Source organism: Saccopteryx leptura, chromosome 4, assembly GCF_036850995.1.
Source record: "Saccopteryx leptura isolate mSacLep1 chromosome 4, mSacLep1_pri_phased_curated, whole genome shotgun sequence".
Classification (NCBI taxonomy): Eukaryota; Metazoa; Chordata; class Mammalia; order Chiroptera; family Emballonuridae; genus Saccopteryx; species Saccopteryx leptura.
The window spans coordinates 173,287,833-173,304,543 of NC_089506.1; the positions used below are offsets into that span (position 1 = coordinate 173,287,833).

General features: G+C 40.6%; 1 non-coding gene across 1 annotated transcript; it reads right to left on the minus strand.

Annotated features, from left to right (window-relative positions):
* Positions 1-362: 362 nt before the first annotated feature.
* On the minus strand, positions 363-438 carry TRNAA-AGC (transfer RNA alanine (anticodon AGC)). The gene has a single exon. It is a non-coding gene; the product is annotated as a tRNA-Ala (tRNA).
* Positions 439-16,711: the final 16,273 nt, after the last annotated feature.

Below are 16,711 nucleotides of genomic sequence, written 5' to 3' on the forward strand. Positions count from 1 at the left end.
CAGATTATTTATTCAGTCTGATGAAAAAATAGATTCTTTTTTTTTTTTTTTTTTTCATTTTTCTGAAGCTGGAAACAGGGAGAGACAGTCAGACAGACTCCCGCATGCGCCCGACCGGGATCCACCCGGCACGCCCACCAGGGGCGGTGCTCTGCCCCCCCAGGGGGCGATGCTCTGCCCATCCTGGGCGTCGCCATATTGCAACCAGAGCCACTCTAGCGCCTGAGGCAGAGGCTACAGAGCCATGCTCAGCGCCCGGGCCATCTTTGCTCCAATGGAGCCTTGGCTGCGGGAGGGGAAGAGAGAGACAGAGAGGAAAGCGCGGCGGAGGGGTGGAGAAGCAAATGGGCGCTTCTCCTATGTGCCCTGGCCGGGAATCGAACCCGGGTCTTCCGCACGCTAGGCCGACGCTCTACCGCTGAGCCAACCGGCCAGGGCCCGAAAAAATAGATTCTTAGAAAAAGTCTTACCAAGGAATCTTCAGTCTATATCAAGTTAAAGCATTACATTGTTATGAGCTTCTTGAGGAAAAAGCTGTGTTTTGTTCAGCTTTATGTCTCTGATGCCTAACCCTGTGCCTAGCCCATAACAAGTGCCTAATAAGAACTAGGTACTGGATTTGGGAGTCATTTTGTTATATCAATAGCTGATACTTGTGACATTCATGGAGCACTTATCATGCACCAGGCACTGTTCTAAGTGCTGTACAGGTATTAATTTAATTAAACATGAAGAGGGTAGATGTAATTAGCATCCACATTTTACAGATAACAAACTGAGGTTCAGAGATCTTTAGTAACTTACTCAAGGTCACACTGCAAAGAATTTTGAAAACTAGGATACAAACTAAGATTTTGTCATTTTTTTCATGTCTTTAAATGTAACTTTATGGAGTCCAGAGCTATGTGTATTCAGTGGATCCTTGGACACTGCTGACAGATGGTATTAATAGAACGCTACTTGGGCAACTCCCTGCATATGAGGAGGATTGAGTGCCCTTCAAAAGAGGCATTAATCTCCTGGTCTCCAGGCTACTAAGAGACAGTTCACAAACATGTGTCACAGTGTGTCCCTCCTGCCAGTCCCAACCTGGTGTATTTCATACAGTAAGCTCTCACCTGGTTTTTAAGGAGGATGAAAGATTGCAGGAATGAATGAATGATTGAATGGATGTTCATTCTTGGAAGAAGACTTTAAGTGACATCACTACTTTTCTGGCTGTGAAGTTTGTGGCTACATTGTAAGTTTTGGTATGAAAGAAAAATTACATTAATTTATTTCTAGTGGTTGAAGAATCGGAACCCATAGTTAAAGAGACAAAGACATGAGATAGAGGGAGGCAGGAGGCAGAGTCTGGCCCAACATGGTCAGTCTGACTGCACCGTGTCCCCTTCGCCCTGTGTACACTGGAGAGCAGGTATTTTTGGAGATGCAAAGAGAAATGTGGCAGCATCTTGCTCTGAAAGAGCTCATGATGGACCAGAGAAGGTGAAATGTACATTAACAAACATAAGACAAGGCAAAATGTGACCTGTGTTTAAAAAAAAACAACAAAATACCCCCAGAAAGATTTGAACCAACTTTTCTGGAAGCACAGAGGAGCCAGAAGACTTCCAGCGACACAAAGCAGGAAGTGCCAACCTCTGAATAAGCTGCGTTTTGATTAATGGATATTGGTGAGGACAGATTTTCTGCGTAAGTGAAACTCTCTAGAGATGTGGTGGAGGAGGACAGGAGGGGAACTGGCAGTTCACTCTGGTTGATTAAACAGTGGTTGCACACTGGCCAACTCTGGGCTAATCTTTATTTAGCTGTAGATTATTAATTTTTTTTTTTGTAAAAAACAAAGGTTGTATTTGAATGCCCTGAGGAAAGACATGGGTTTTGTATCTGTGATCATTCATCACTGTTTGATTTACCCGCCCATCCATATATATATTTACAATACCTGCTGTCTTTGCTGGGTTTAGGATGGGTGACCCCTGTACTATCTTGGGGCTTGTTGAGAACTAGGGAATAGGCAGGAGTTCTCAGCCAGGAATTAAAGGAGGCAAGGAGTGTGTATGTGGAGGAAAGTTGAATTTGAAGTTGGAGGTTGGGGGACAGTTGCACCTTTATTTTCACTAAACTCTAACTGAAATTTAGCATTTCCTTCCATTTCAAATGTGAGCAAAAAATTGCAATAGTATTAGCAGCTTATGTGACTGTCACCAATTCAACTGACAGATCATTTTATTCCACATTATGGTTGTTGCAGATATCTTAAACTACTGTTTCTACCCATCGATACTTTGAAAGTATTATAGTTAGAAGACTTATGCTAGCTTTTGTTATGTAATGAGTTAATAAAGAAATACATATATAGCCTAGCCAGTGGTGATGCAGTGGATAAAATGTTGACCTGGAATGCTGAGGTTGCTGATTCCAAGCCCTGGGCTTGCCTGGTCAAGGCATATACAACAAGTAATCAATGAACAACTAAAGTGAAGCAACTATGGGTTGATACTTCTTGCTTCCCCCTGTCCCCTTGCCCCATCCCATAAAATCAATAAATAAAACCTTTAAAAAGAAAAAGAAGTATATATATACTACAGTAACACAAATTTTAACATAATTTCAATATAATTTGTTTTTTTTGTACTCTTATGTGTTTTATTATCTGCAGTTAAACACATTCCTCTGAGAAGGAATCAGTAGTTTTCACCAGATCAAAATGGTCCATGATACAAAATAGGTTATAAATCTTTGCCAAAGGTAGGTAGGCACCACATAGCAGAAAGCTTTGAATATCTTCTTCAACAGTGTGAATTTAATCCTGTAGGCAAAGGGAAGTCACTGAAGGTTTTATTTTTCTTTGTTTGGGGTATTTTTACACGTTAATTATTAGTTTTTAATAATCTGATTGGATCAAATTACTTTTAATCATTTTATTGTGGTGTAATTAAATTAAAGGTATAGTTATAATTACACACACCCTGTATAAGTGTAAAGTTCAGTAAGTTTTAACAAATGTACACATATACATATGAACTACCACTTCAAGTAACATGCAATTTAGGTAGAAAGTAAAACTCCCAAATTGTCCATCCTGCTCCTCCATCCTTCCAGGATTCCCACTCTGAGCTCACAAGTGCAGCAGCATTTCACTGGGGGGCGGGGGAGAACAGTCACCAGAGCCGTCCAGATAGACAAAGGGATGGCATATTGAAAATCATGGACTTAAGTACAAGTGTGATACATGCATGAACAGTCTAATGGCAATCTTCAAATATTTACCTATGTAATAATTTATGTAACCACAATCAAGACCACAACTGTTTCCTGTTTAAGAAAGAGACAGAATCTGGTCATTCATTCTTATCTGTTGATAGCATCTGATTCTCCTAAACATATTGGCACATGCATGCTGATACCTATTTTATATTAGCCACAACTTAACCTATATGTTGTTGAGATTTTTAACAACTACAGACATTTATTAAAAAAAAAAAAAAGTCACCCATTACCCTCTGGGACTTAGAGCAGTCAGCCCAATTTGGTTTCTCAGGTCCTACCTATATTTTTACCAAGATGGCATACAAGTAGAAAAAGTCACAAAGCTGTTTGCATTAGTTGTTACTTTAGCTGCATTAAGGTGGATCTCCAGCACTCTAAAATAAATTAGCCTTTCCCTTTTAAAGACAGAGAAGCTAGGGAAAAAAATTATTCACTGTAAAACAGCTCTTTTAATCTTCTTAAGGAATTTTGAAGTTATTATTGAACTCTCCAAACATTTTGGGGGTGTGAAATAAAATTAAAAAGAGGTAATTTTCTAGGAGGGTATATGTGGAGGTCTTTCTTTGATTATCATACAAGTCTTCTGTCATGTGCTTCCTGTGTTATTCATGTTAGGTAAGCAAACTACACAAAATAAATATATATATATTTGGTCCAACATAAATTTTCTGCAAAATGTTTATAAGCCTGTCATTGCATAAAATGACAACAGAAATAAGAAATATTATGATACAATTAATTTTTTTTCTAATGTAGATGATGCCCAGTGGTGGGATTCAAATAATTTAACAACCACTTCTCTGCCCTAATGACTGTTTTAAGTAAGAAAAACAGATATACTGAAAGGTAGTTTGTTATTTCATGCATTTAATACTTAAATACAATAATAACAATAAAAGAGGTACACAAAACTAGATCATATTATGAGTTTTAAAATATTAATGAAAAAATATTAAATAATACCTGACAAAAAATAATAAAACTGTTATTTAAGATATTTTCATATTGCTTCTTGATTGGTGTCCTCACTTGCAATTTTCTTCACTTTTATCTAAGCATCATCAGCTGTGTGATTTCCACACTGGGTGGCTGCCCAGGCACCCACCTGAGAGAGAACTCTGACTACAAGTGCCATTTTGTTAACAACCGGTTCGCTGAACTTAACAAAAAAAATTAGGTATTGGTTCTGCGAAACTGGTGCGAACTAGCTGAATCCCACCACTGATGATGAGCTTTCCAGCATTTACTTTAACAATAATGGCTCTCCCAAGAACTGCATGATTCCATACATTGGTGGGACATAAAAATGAGACCAAGAGACATGGACAAGAGTGTGGTGATAATGGGGGGGGGGGGAGGAGGGAGAGGGGGAGGGGGGGGAGGGGCACAAAGAAAACTAGATAGAAGGTGACAGAGGACAATCTGACTTTGGGTGATGGGTATGCAACACAATTGAATGACAAGATAACCTGGACATGTTTTCTTTGAATATATGTACCCTGATTTACTGATGTCACCTCATTAAAATTAATAAAAATTTATTTATTAAAATATTAAGAAAAAAAAACAAAACAATAATGGCTCTCATTTATTGAATGTTGGCTGTGGCCCAAAATTTTATAAGACACTTTATTTATATATATTTTCTCATTTAATCTACCCAACAATCCTAAAAGTGGTATTAATATGCAAATTTATTTTTACAAATGAAGAAATTGAGATGTACAAAGGCACAAGTGGCAGATCTGCCTCTCTTTCAAGATTGCATTCCTTCTTCCTGCCCACAGGTGGTGCAGCAGGTAGATAGAGTGTCAGCCTAGCACACTGCGGACCCAGGTTCAAAATCGAGATCGCCGGTTTGAATGTGGGCTCATTGGACTTGAACATGGGGTTGCTGGCTTGTGCATGGGATCATAGACCTGACCCCATGGTCGGTGACTTGAGCCCAAAGGTCACTGGCTTGAAGCCCATGGTAGCTAAGTACAAAGTTGCTGGCTTAAGCAAGGGGTCACTGGCTCAGCTGGAGGCCCCCAGTCAAGGTACATATGAGAACGCAACCAATGAACAACTAAGGTGCCACAACTATGAGTTGATGCTTCTCATCTCTTTCCTTTCCTATCTGTCTGTCTGCCTCTCTCTCTACCTAAAAAATAAATAAATAAAATAAAAAGATTATTTTTCTTTTACCTCCTTCCCTTATTCAGCAATGTATTACAAGTTATTCACTTATTAGAACTTGTTGTGTTTCAGTACTTCCTTTTACAACATATGGATTAAAATGTATGAACTAAGAGTGATGGATTCTATTTTTCAAGTGAGAATCTTATCTTTTGTAACTGGAGAGGGGTAATTTCTCAGAAAGGGAATATACCCCCTCCATCCAGCTCTCCAGTACTAGTTGGCTTCATTCCTCCTTTTAAAACCTTTACTCTGAGCGCCTTCAATTCTTACTATAGACTGAATGTTTGTGTCCTCCCCACCCCCATACCCTATATCAGTGGTCTCCAATCTTTTTTGGGCCACGGACCGGTTTAATGTCAGAAAATATTTTCACGGACCGGCCTTTAGGGTGGGACAGATAAATGCACAAAATAAAATTATGCGACCTGTGTAAAAACTGTGGTATTTTTAAATATAATTGTCCGAACTTACGATATTTATTGGGCTAAGTTAAAGGAGGAACGAGCATGTCCTCATTATTCAGGCTGTATTAAAATTTGTTATCCTGACAACATTTCATGTTATTTATTCTTCCTCTGCAGACCAGTACCAAATGGCCCACGGACCAGTACCGGTCCGCAGCCTGGGGGTTGGAGACCACTGCCCTATATGTTGAAACCCTAATCCCCAATGTAATGGTATTCAGAGATGAGGCCTTTAGTAGGTAATTAGATCGTGAGGGTGGAACTTAATGATGGGATTACTGCCCTTTTATGAAGAGGCAGACCAGAGCTTGCTTATTCTCTGTTCTTTCTGCCATGTGAGGATACAATTAACAAACAGCCATTTGCAAACCAGAAAGAATGCCCTCACCAGGTATCACATGGGGACTGCCTTAGTCTGGGACTTCCCAGCCTCCATAACTGTGAGAAATAAATGTTTGAACTAAGAAACAGTCTGAACTAAGAAACTTCTTTAATTCCCAGTTATTACATAACCATGCTAATGCACCTAACAGCAACCTGATCATTTTGTCTTTTCACTATTATTAACCTATTCTTATGTTATTCTTCATAAGAACACATTTTCTAGATACTTTAATAATAATTGCAGAGACTGGTCATAGGATTAATGCAAGGTCTGTCTTAACTCTCCGTAATTAGTACACCGAATAAGCATATTTACGAGATGTGATTGATAGAAAACTTGAGCTTTGTCTCCCTGTCTGTTCAAAATTTGTTCAGATTCCAAGCCCACCAATACAGTATTCATATTGATAGTGTTGCCTGATGTGAGGATTGTGGAAGGATGGGTAAAAAAAAGTGAAAGCAATGAAAAAGTAAAGATTTTCAGCTATAAAAACAGTCATGGGGATGTAAAGGACAGCATAGGGAATATAGTCAATAATACTGTAATAACTATATGTGGTGGCAGATGGGTACTAGATTTATCAGAGTGATCTCTTTATAAGTTATATAAATATCTAATCACTGTACTGTACACCTGAGACTAACATAATATTATCAATCAACTGCTAAGTAAAAAATAAATTTAAAAAATAAATTTAAAAAAATGATTTAGTTTCGGCCCTGGCCAGTTGGCTCAGCGGTAGAGCGTCAGCCTGGTGTGCGGGGGAACCCGGGTTCGATTCCTGGCCAGGGCACACAGGAGAAGCGCCCATCTGCTTCTCCACCCCTCCCCCTCTCCTTCCTCTCTGTCTCTCTCTTCCCCTCCCGCAGCGGAGGTTCCATTGGAGCAAGGATGGCCCGGGCGCTGGGGATGGCTCCTTGGCCTCTGCCCCAGGCGCTAGAGTGGCTCTGGTCGCGACAGAGCGAGGCCTGGAGGGGCAGAGCATCGCCCCCTGGTGGGCACAGCGTCGCCTCTGGTGGGCATGCTGGGTGGATCCCGGTCAGGCGCATGCAGGAGTCTGTCTGACTATCTCTCCCCGTTTCCAGCTTCAGAAAAATACAAAAAAAAAATAATAATAATGATTTCGTTTCCTCTTCTTCTGAATGAAATCCAGCACATTCCATGACTTTTCTGCTCACTCTGAGGAGATAGATCATCCTAGGTCACTTTCAGTCTTCATTCAATATGAGAATGCTCAGTCCCACATGATATGCAGAACTCCTTCTCTGACTCAGTGTTAAATCTTTTCCCTCTCCTAGCTAGGACGCTTCAAGGAAGAGTGGTGGTGCCATTTTTCCCCCTCTCAACCTCTTAGGCCCCTGAGGTTGGAAGGGAGTCGGAAATGGAGTATGGAAGTTATTCCTTGACTACAGAAGTCATTCCTTGACTAGTGTCATTCTAAGGGGCTTTGCACTATCTGGCATGGCAGATACTTAAAGCTGATTTTCCCGGAAAGCACTACTGTGGATTCTTTACAAGTTCCCTTGATGGGCCCCTCCCACTGCAACTCCACTTGAGAAACCAGTTCTCCAGCAGTTCTTTTAACAATTTGCATTGTAACCTACCTCATTACCCTCTTTGGTATTGATAGCTATCATGTCTCAGAGCCTTAGACAGATTTTCTACTTACAATCTTTAACATTTGCCATTATATCAAGCCTACATATTATGGCTCATTGTCCCTTTGGTGGCTATGAGCGCAAAATAACATTCCTTTCAAGCCAGTAAAGCTATATATGAAAATGTTGGCTGGCCCTTGTTATAGTACCTGAAAATTCTATTTATTACTTTTCATTCAAAGTTTTGTTTTGACTTAAATTTGAGAATGGGTTATAATACCACCTCTACCGACACAAACTCCCTTTTCAATTATTTTTTTTTCACACTTTGGTGGCTTTCAGTAAATGACACTCTCAACTCTGGTCATCATGTGCCTAGATTTAAAATTAATTCTGTCTCTTCTTGCTTGTGGAACATTTTCATATGAGTTCATCATGTTTTAGGTTTTCCTATGTGAAAATGCAGAGGAGAGCATAAACTCAGATTCCCATTCCCCAGAATATTGGCTTTCTAACTCAAGATCACTGCACCATTCTTTGTCAATATCATTTGAGCTGTTGATGAGCCTGTTAGAGATCCATTGGAGTTATAAATAACAGTAGCATGTTAATTTTTAAATGGCTACCCCTTTCTACTCTCTCTTGCCTCACCCATGGAATTACATCAGAGACCATTACTACAACTGCACCAGCATGGCAGTGACTAGGGTAAGGATACAAAATTTAAGGAGGTGCTCACTCCTGTGGGCATGCAAGTTCAGTGCCTTTTTAACTTTGCACCCTAGGAGCCTCCCTTACCTTACCTTAGTTCTGTCTCTGGGTATCATACTGTCATTTATTTGCTAATATTCCCAAGTACCTTACATGAGTCAGACACTGTTCTTGATGCTGGATGTGCAGAAGAGGAGCAATCGAATAAAAGTTTCTGACTTCAGCATTGGGTAGCAATAAGTGCTATTGAGAAAGTGAAATCAGAGAAAAGGCATAAGGAAGTGCCAGGGTAGGAAAGAGGGTGCCATTTCAAATAGGGTGGTTAGGGATATATTCTTACTGAGAAGATGACATTTGAGCAAAGAATTGAAGGGTGTTCAATGTTTTTGAATACTTGACAAAGGATTTAAAATATTTTATAAATTTGTTGCCAATATTTGTAATGAATAGATTTTATATATACAGTTAGCTTATGTAGACAAATCCAAAGGTCTGGCAACATGGAGCCAGAGTCCTGTAGGACAACAACTACATGTTGCCGAGGAGGGCTGGCCACTTAAACCAAGCCAGGGCCTTTATATTGGGCAAGAGCTCCCACCCGCCTGCCTTGTTCAATTACATCACCTATCTGTCCCCTGTAGGCACTTAATTTTGCAAACATTGGCTAGAGGCTTTAAGAGAGACCTCAAATATACCACCCTCCCTCCAAGAGGTAACTCAGAGGCTTAGTGGCTATTGCAATGAGCTGGTCTGCTCACCAGAGCACAGTGAAGTCACTCCACTAGTAAGGCAAGGAAGGCCTGGACTCTGGACTCCAGAGATGAGTGGTATTTACTTAGTTGCTTGAAGCTAAAGGATTGATATCATTGGGCTGTTCTCCTGCACAGAGACTGACATTACCAGAACTTTGTTAAAATCCTGCTTGCTATTTTAGTCTACACATTATAACTTTCAACTAGTGTTTTCTTGGAGCAGAACAAAAACAAATAAATAGATAAATTTTGATGTGTGCAAGACATGATTTTTTGTCTTAGCAGAATTTGAACGCAACGAGCAGCCACAGGCCTTTGGAACCCCACCTACCTGTTGGCACAAATCAAGGACAGGAATTTTCCACTTGGGTGAAATGCCCATACTGCTCATGGGAACTACTTTTAGGAAGAGATCGGTGCTGGGAGATAGCACAGGCAGAGACTTCAGTATGACAGAGTCATTCCCACTACAGCCTGGAGAGGCAAAGGCACATTGCCATAGCAATGGTCAGCTACACTTTTCATGCTTAGGTGGATTTTTATTTCTGCAACTATCTGCCTAAGTTTTAAGAAGATTTTAAACTGCAGCCAAGTAGATGAGAATGAGTTAAGATTTCTCAACTTCACCGTCTGTTAAAATCTCCACTGTGTAATTACATGAATGCCATTCTGTTGAAAATGAAAATTGCTGGGAGTATTATGACTGTGAAGCAGACATGGCATTAAGTGTTTGACAAATGGTGAAAGAGACTTGGGATATATTTCAGCCAACTCACTATATTTGCACAGAAAGAAAAAAACCTCAGACTCTGCCTAGGGTACACAGAGTACATTTTGTCTGCTTTATTTCACAATCACTTTAAAAAGAAAGAAAGAAAGAAAGAAAGAAAGAAAGAAAGAAAGAAAGAAAGAAAGAAAGAAAGAAAGAAAGAAAGAAAGAAAGAAAGAAAGAAAGAAAGAGAGAGAGAGAGAGAGAGAGAGAGGGAGGGAGGGAGGGAGGGAGGGAGGGAGGGAGGGAGGGAGGAAGGAAGAAAGAAAGAAAAAAGAGAAAAGGGAAGGGAAGGGAAGGGAGCATATTTTCAATCTTAACTTCAAGTGGGGTATTGGAAAGTTTAACTTTCATGTTAGTAATAATGAAAATCAAGGATTAAGAAAAATGGAACTGCCTGACCTGTGGTGGCGCAGTGGATAAAGCATAGACCTGGAGTGCTTTGGTCGCCGGTTCAAAACCTGCACTTGTCTGGTCAAGGCACACATGGGAGTTGATGCTTTCTGCTCCTCCCCCCTTTCTCTCTCTCTCTCTCTCTCTCTCTCTCTCCTCTTTAAAATGAATAAATAAAAAAATTTTTTTTTTAAAAAAGAAAAATGGAACTATTTTTTTTTCTTTTTTTTTTTTTTTTTTTTTTTTTTTTTTTATTTTTCTGAAGCTGGAAACGGGGAGAGACAGTCAGACAGACTCCCGCATGCGCCCGACCGGGATCCACCCGGTACGCCCACCAGGGGCTACGCTCTGCCCACCAGGGGGCGATGCTCTGCCCCTCTGGGGGGTCGCTCTGCCACGACCAGAGCCACTCTAGCGCCTGGGGCAGAGGCCAAGGAGCCATCCCCAGCGCCCGGGCCATCTTTGCTCCAATGGAGCCTTGGCTGTGGGAGGGGAAGAGAGAGACAGAGAGGAAGGAGGGGGGGGGGTGGAGAAGCAAATGGGCGCTTCTCCTATGTGCCCTGGCCGGGAACCGAACCCGGGTCCCCCGCACGCCAGGCCGACGCTCTACCGCTGAGCCAACCGGCCAGGGCCAAAATGGAACTATTTTTAAAACGAGTTTGCAAATAACTACTTGGCCACTCACATATATCAATACTAAATTCACATGAATTGAGGAAAGTGTCTAGGGTGACACCGAGAATTTGTGAAACAGAACTCTCTCTTTGGTAGACAGAAACTCTTTTTTTTTTGTACTTTACCTTCATTTTTAGCAGGTTCTTCTCTCTCTGCTCACTCCAAAGTCATGATCTCTCTCTCACTTTTGCCTGCCTCCCTGCATCAAAATATGGGCCAAAGAAAAGGTATAAGAAACATGTTTTAAACCCTATTTTAAAAGCTCTAATTCAGTCCCCAGCCAAAATAGCTCAGCTGGTTGGAATGTCATCCTGATACAAGAGGTTGCCTGTTTGATTCCTGGTCAGGGCACCTGGAGAAACAGACTGATGTTTCTTTCTTTCTCTCTCTCTCTCCCTTTCTCTCTCTCCAAAGTAAATAAACAAAAAATAATAACAGAAGTGTTTTATAAAAATGCCCTATCCCTGGCCAGTTGCTCAGTGGTAGAGCATCGGCCTGGCGTGTGCATGTCCCAGGTTAGATTCCCAGTCAGGGCACACAGGAGAAGTCACCATTTGCTTCTCCACCCTTCCCTCTTCTCTCTCTCTCTCTCTCTCTCTCTCTCTCTCTCTCTTCCTCTCCTGAAGCCATGAGCACATCTGTTGCAGGTGCTGAGAATAGCTCTGTAGAGCCTATGCTTCAGGCACTAAAGGTACTGTTATGAGCATGATCCCAGATGGAGGTTGCCAGGTGGATCCTGGTTGGGGCACATGCGGGAGTTTGTCTCTATTTCCCTTCCTCTAACTTGGAAAAGAGGAAGAAGAAGGAAAAAAGAGCTCTAATTCAAAAGACTGCTTCTTATTTTAAGGGCATGAAGGGAAGAAGGTCAAAGGAAGAAAGATTTTGTTTCCTCTATAAATTCTTGTAAGATATGCTTCTTTCTTGAGCAAATTTTTCAAAAGATGCCAGTAATTCCTTTTTAATTTAGAAATTAAATTTAATGGAGTGATATTGATCAATAAGAGTACATAGGTTTCAAGTAAACATCTCTATAGCATTTGAACTGTTGATTGTGTTATGAGCTCATCACCCAAAGTCAAACCCTTTTCTGTCACTGAATATTTGTCCCTCTTTAGATGCCAGTCATTTTTACAATAAAAGATTTTTGTGGTTTTCATTTGGAAATCAAACATTAAGCAGCAGCATCTGGCCTGCAGATTGTTCTGTCAACTCTCATAAATCCTTGTTACATCCACTGCATCAGTAGAGGTGCTTTGTGAATGTTTTTTGATGATGTCCTAAATGAACATATACTTTAATTATGTAGTAAACCTGGGTCTAGCAAAAGGAAATACTAAAGAAACTTTTAATTTTCCCACTAAAAAAATCTTCAGAGTTCTATTTTAGCTAGTATCCCTTTTCATCCTTTTTTTGTTTTACCTGTAAAACAAGTTTACAAATAACAATTGGCCCATGCACATAGCTTGAATACTAAATTTATATTAATTGCAGGAAAACTTGATTTTAGTATGACCTTCCATTTTAAGAAACCCACATGTGAGAGAGAGTTTTTTTTAATTTTTATTTATTGATTCTAGAGAGAGAGGATGGGAGAGAGATAGAGAGAGAGACAGAAACACTGATCTGTTTCTGTATGTGCCCTGACTGGTAATCGAACCTGCAACCTTTGCTTATCAGGATGATGCTCTAACCAACTGAGCTATCCAGTCAGGGCTGAGAAAGATGTTATTTAAAAATATTACTTAAAAAATAAAAATAAAAGTATGACTTAAGATGCAATAAAGCTACTTAACAAGAAAAAATTTTTTTTAAAGATTGAGGAAATAACTTGGGATAAGAGTCTTTTCCAGTGCCCCAGAAATCACAGCCACAGCAATGGTTAATTCCACTTTTGCTGTGGTTCACCCTCTTCACCTGTTTTCCTTCCATGAAGCATTACTAAGGAGCAGCAATGTCTCAGGATGGTCCAAAAATAGACAGTCTGAGCCAGCCACTGTCCTCAAGGCCATGCATCACATAAGAGGACAACCACCGTTTCTCCACTCTCCACTTCCTGCACCGCCCTTCCTTCCTGCAGAGGGAGAAGCTTCTCTCTTCTGACTCCTGGTTGCATCTACTTTCTTTCTGCACATATTCCCTTCCTCCTGTCCCTTTCTTTCTGATGAAACACCTGTGCACATCTGCCCAATTCTATAAACTGCTCTACACTGTGCTCTCACCTCGAGACACTACAGCCAATTCTTTCTCTACTGATCACCCTGAACCAGTACTCTACAGCTTCTCAAACATTATTGTGTATGTGACCAGCTGGGGAACAGTGCTAGCACACAGGTCAATTCAGTAAGGGCCTGGGATTCTGCCTTTCTGATGAGCACCCAGGTGACACCATGCTAGAGAACTCTGGGGTCAGTACCTTTACTTCTACATTTGATTGTTCACTCACCCCCCACCAGCTGATGTCCATTCCTCACTGAAATGGTTCCTAAACATCATCATTGATCTCTGCATCCTCAAATCCAATGCCTTGTTAGAGGACAGGCAAAGCACTGAGTGACTTTCTGTTCCCATCCTGAGGAAGTGAAGATGGAGGCCAAGCACTCATGACTAAAAGCTGTTACATCCAGGTAAGGCCCAAGGATGTGGGTGTTTAGCCCAACCGGAGCTTTCCACAGGTCAGGAATCAGACAGCAGATGGTGTTAAGTCTCAGAAAGAGCAGGAGAAAATCTAATCAGTTTTGCAAAACTAAGTAATAAAACTGTACACTGTATTCTGCTTGTTAGTTTCTTACACAAGAAGACATATTTCTGCTTAATAAATTGGATAACTGATCTCTCCCAGGCACCTCATCCTGGAGAGATTGAGGTCCTCCACTTGCAGTATTGTTGTTGCTGCCTCATTCCTTTGTGGCTCCGCTTTATGAGACCCTGAACATTAACAACAAGTGGTGCTTGAACAGGGACATGAAGAGGAAATAAGTCTTCAAGACTGCTTTCAATTTTCAGTCCGAGGAACCAGAGGGATTCATGTGGATGAGTAAGTCCCTATTTTGGGATAGAGGAGCAATGGGAAATTCCCCATCAAGCGACTACGAAACTTATTCACAGTTGCTTAAGATATTGTTACCTAATTCCAGAGTCAAAGTTAAAAGAGGAACTTTAAACAAACTATGGTTTTTAGTTAGAAAGCATTGTTATTGATTTACTCCCACAGGAAAAAATTAACTTATTACAGTGGAGATTAGTAAGGAAATCTCTCCAGAGACTTGAGTGGAATAACCATTCCTTTAAAAGTCTGGTCCTCCCCACCCCGTAACCACCACACTCTTGTCCATGTCTCTGTTACGGGGTGGGGGGAGGAAGGGAAGGGTTTGGGGGAGGGGAGGGGCACAAAGAAAACCAGTTAGAAAAGTCTGGTCCTTATGTACTTGAATTGAAATGGCCCTGAAACCTTTACAGTCAGATTCAGGAGAAGATGAAAATCCTTTAAATTCTTGTGAAATGCCAAGACCTTTGTTGGATGACAAGGGTCATTTGGCCTCTGATGAAGAAGAACATTTGTCTTCTAAACAATTAAAGGAGTGATATTTTGAATTACAGTCTCAACTTTCTGACACGGAAGTTCAACATAGTATTAACCCTTTCAAAACTGACCAAGATAATTGGCCTCCGCCTCCTCCTCTTGTTGCTCCCTCTGCTCCACCACCATTTTCCTTGTATCCAGTCCTACCCACAGAAGCCCCTTCTGCTACTGGTTTGCAGATTCAGTACCTATTCTTGTACCTGAAAAACAAGCTAAGGAACCTATTCTTAAACCTCTTATGAGAGGGATAATGCAGGTTAGACAAAAAGGGGATTTAGAATTCATAAGTCTGTCATTAGAAGCTTTTCCAGTCATACTCACTCCATTTGGGCCTAATCCACAATTTCCCCAAGGATGTTTTTTATGCTCAGTATGACCAAATCCCTGTCAAAGCTCTTAAAGAGTTAAAAATGGCTTGCTTCCAGTATGGAACTAACTCTCCTTATATGCAGGGATTGCCATCCTCCTTTGCAGACTCTGAGTGTTTGATGCCAAAAGATTTGGAGATGTTAGCTTGGACTGTTCTTTCAAGAGTTGAATATTTACAATTTATGACTTGGTGGGAGGATCAGACTTGTATTCAAGCTAATCGGAATGCTAACGCTAACCCTCCTGTTAATATTACACAAGATGAGCTTTATGGACAGGGACAGTTTGCTGATTTACAACAGCAATGTAGGATGAGTGATTGTATTTTGGAACAAGTTAAATTATGCTGTAAAAATGCTTGGCAAAGAATAGCTACCCCAGGGGAGGTGACACCTTCCTTTGTTAATGTTAAACAAGGAGTCTCTGAGCCTTATGTTGATTTTCTCACAAAACTCCATGATGTGTTAACTAAAACAAACCCACAAGTGGGACTCAGAGACATGTTACTTCCAGTAGTTGCTTTTGACAATGCTAATGCTGAATGTCAGAGGGCCTTATGTCCCATTTGTACCAATGGTGTTAATATAGCAAATTATGTTAAGGCTTGTGCTAATATTGGCACAACCCTGTATATAACATGAATCTTTTGGCTGCAACAATTAAGGAAGTTAGTCCTTATGGATCAAAGACCAAGTTAAGATGTCTTTTGAACAGAACCTTCAATGGCAATTGGGTGTTGCTGATTTTGTGGGACAAATTGACAATTATTATCCCAAATCTAAACTCATTGATTTTCTTAAGAGAACTGCTTTTATTCTACCAAAAATTGTTAAAGATTTTCCAGTTTAAGGTGACATTTATTTCACTGATGCTAATAAGGATGGTTTTTCAGCTTATTTGGCCCACAACAGTGACATTGTTTCTCAGGTTATAAATCTGTCCAGAAGGCTGAATTGTCTGCCATCCTTATGTTATTGTCAGATGTAGCAGATACTATTACTATAGTTTCTGATTCTCAGTACTCTACCAATGCTGTTAAATTTCTTGAAACTGTTACCTTATCTAGATCCTCTGCTAATGATACACTGTCGGTCAAATAAGTTTGTAAAATCTGTATTTTTTGGGTTTGCTCACTTTTATTGTTAAAAATGGCCACTGCCTACATAAATGGCAGTGCCAGGTGAAACTGCTAATTACCTTCCTACTTGGGAAGGGGCTTTGTTATGCTAATGTGTGCTGGAGGAGGGGTTTCAGCCCTAAAGGTTTTAAGAAGAAGAAAGAAGGAAAAGAGGAAGAAGCCAAGATAGAAGGTGCTAAAGGAGAAGCCAGTTTGTGCAGAGAGGAGAGGGAAGGAGCAGCCAAGATGGAGGGGAAGGAGAGAGAAGCCAGTTTTGCAGAATAGGAAGCCATGTTGGTAGATGGGGATCCAGAAGTGACTTAAACTAGTGGGGGCCGATGATTCTAGGAAAACTCAGATGTTGAATGGTAAGGGAAGTGTTTTCCCTCTGCGTGTTTCTCGCCAGCTGGGTGCAAAGCTAGAATAAAGGAATGGCCTACC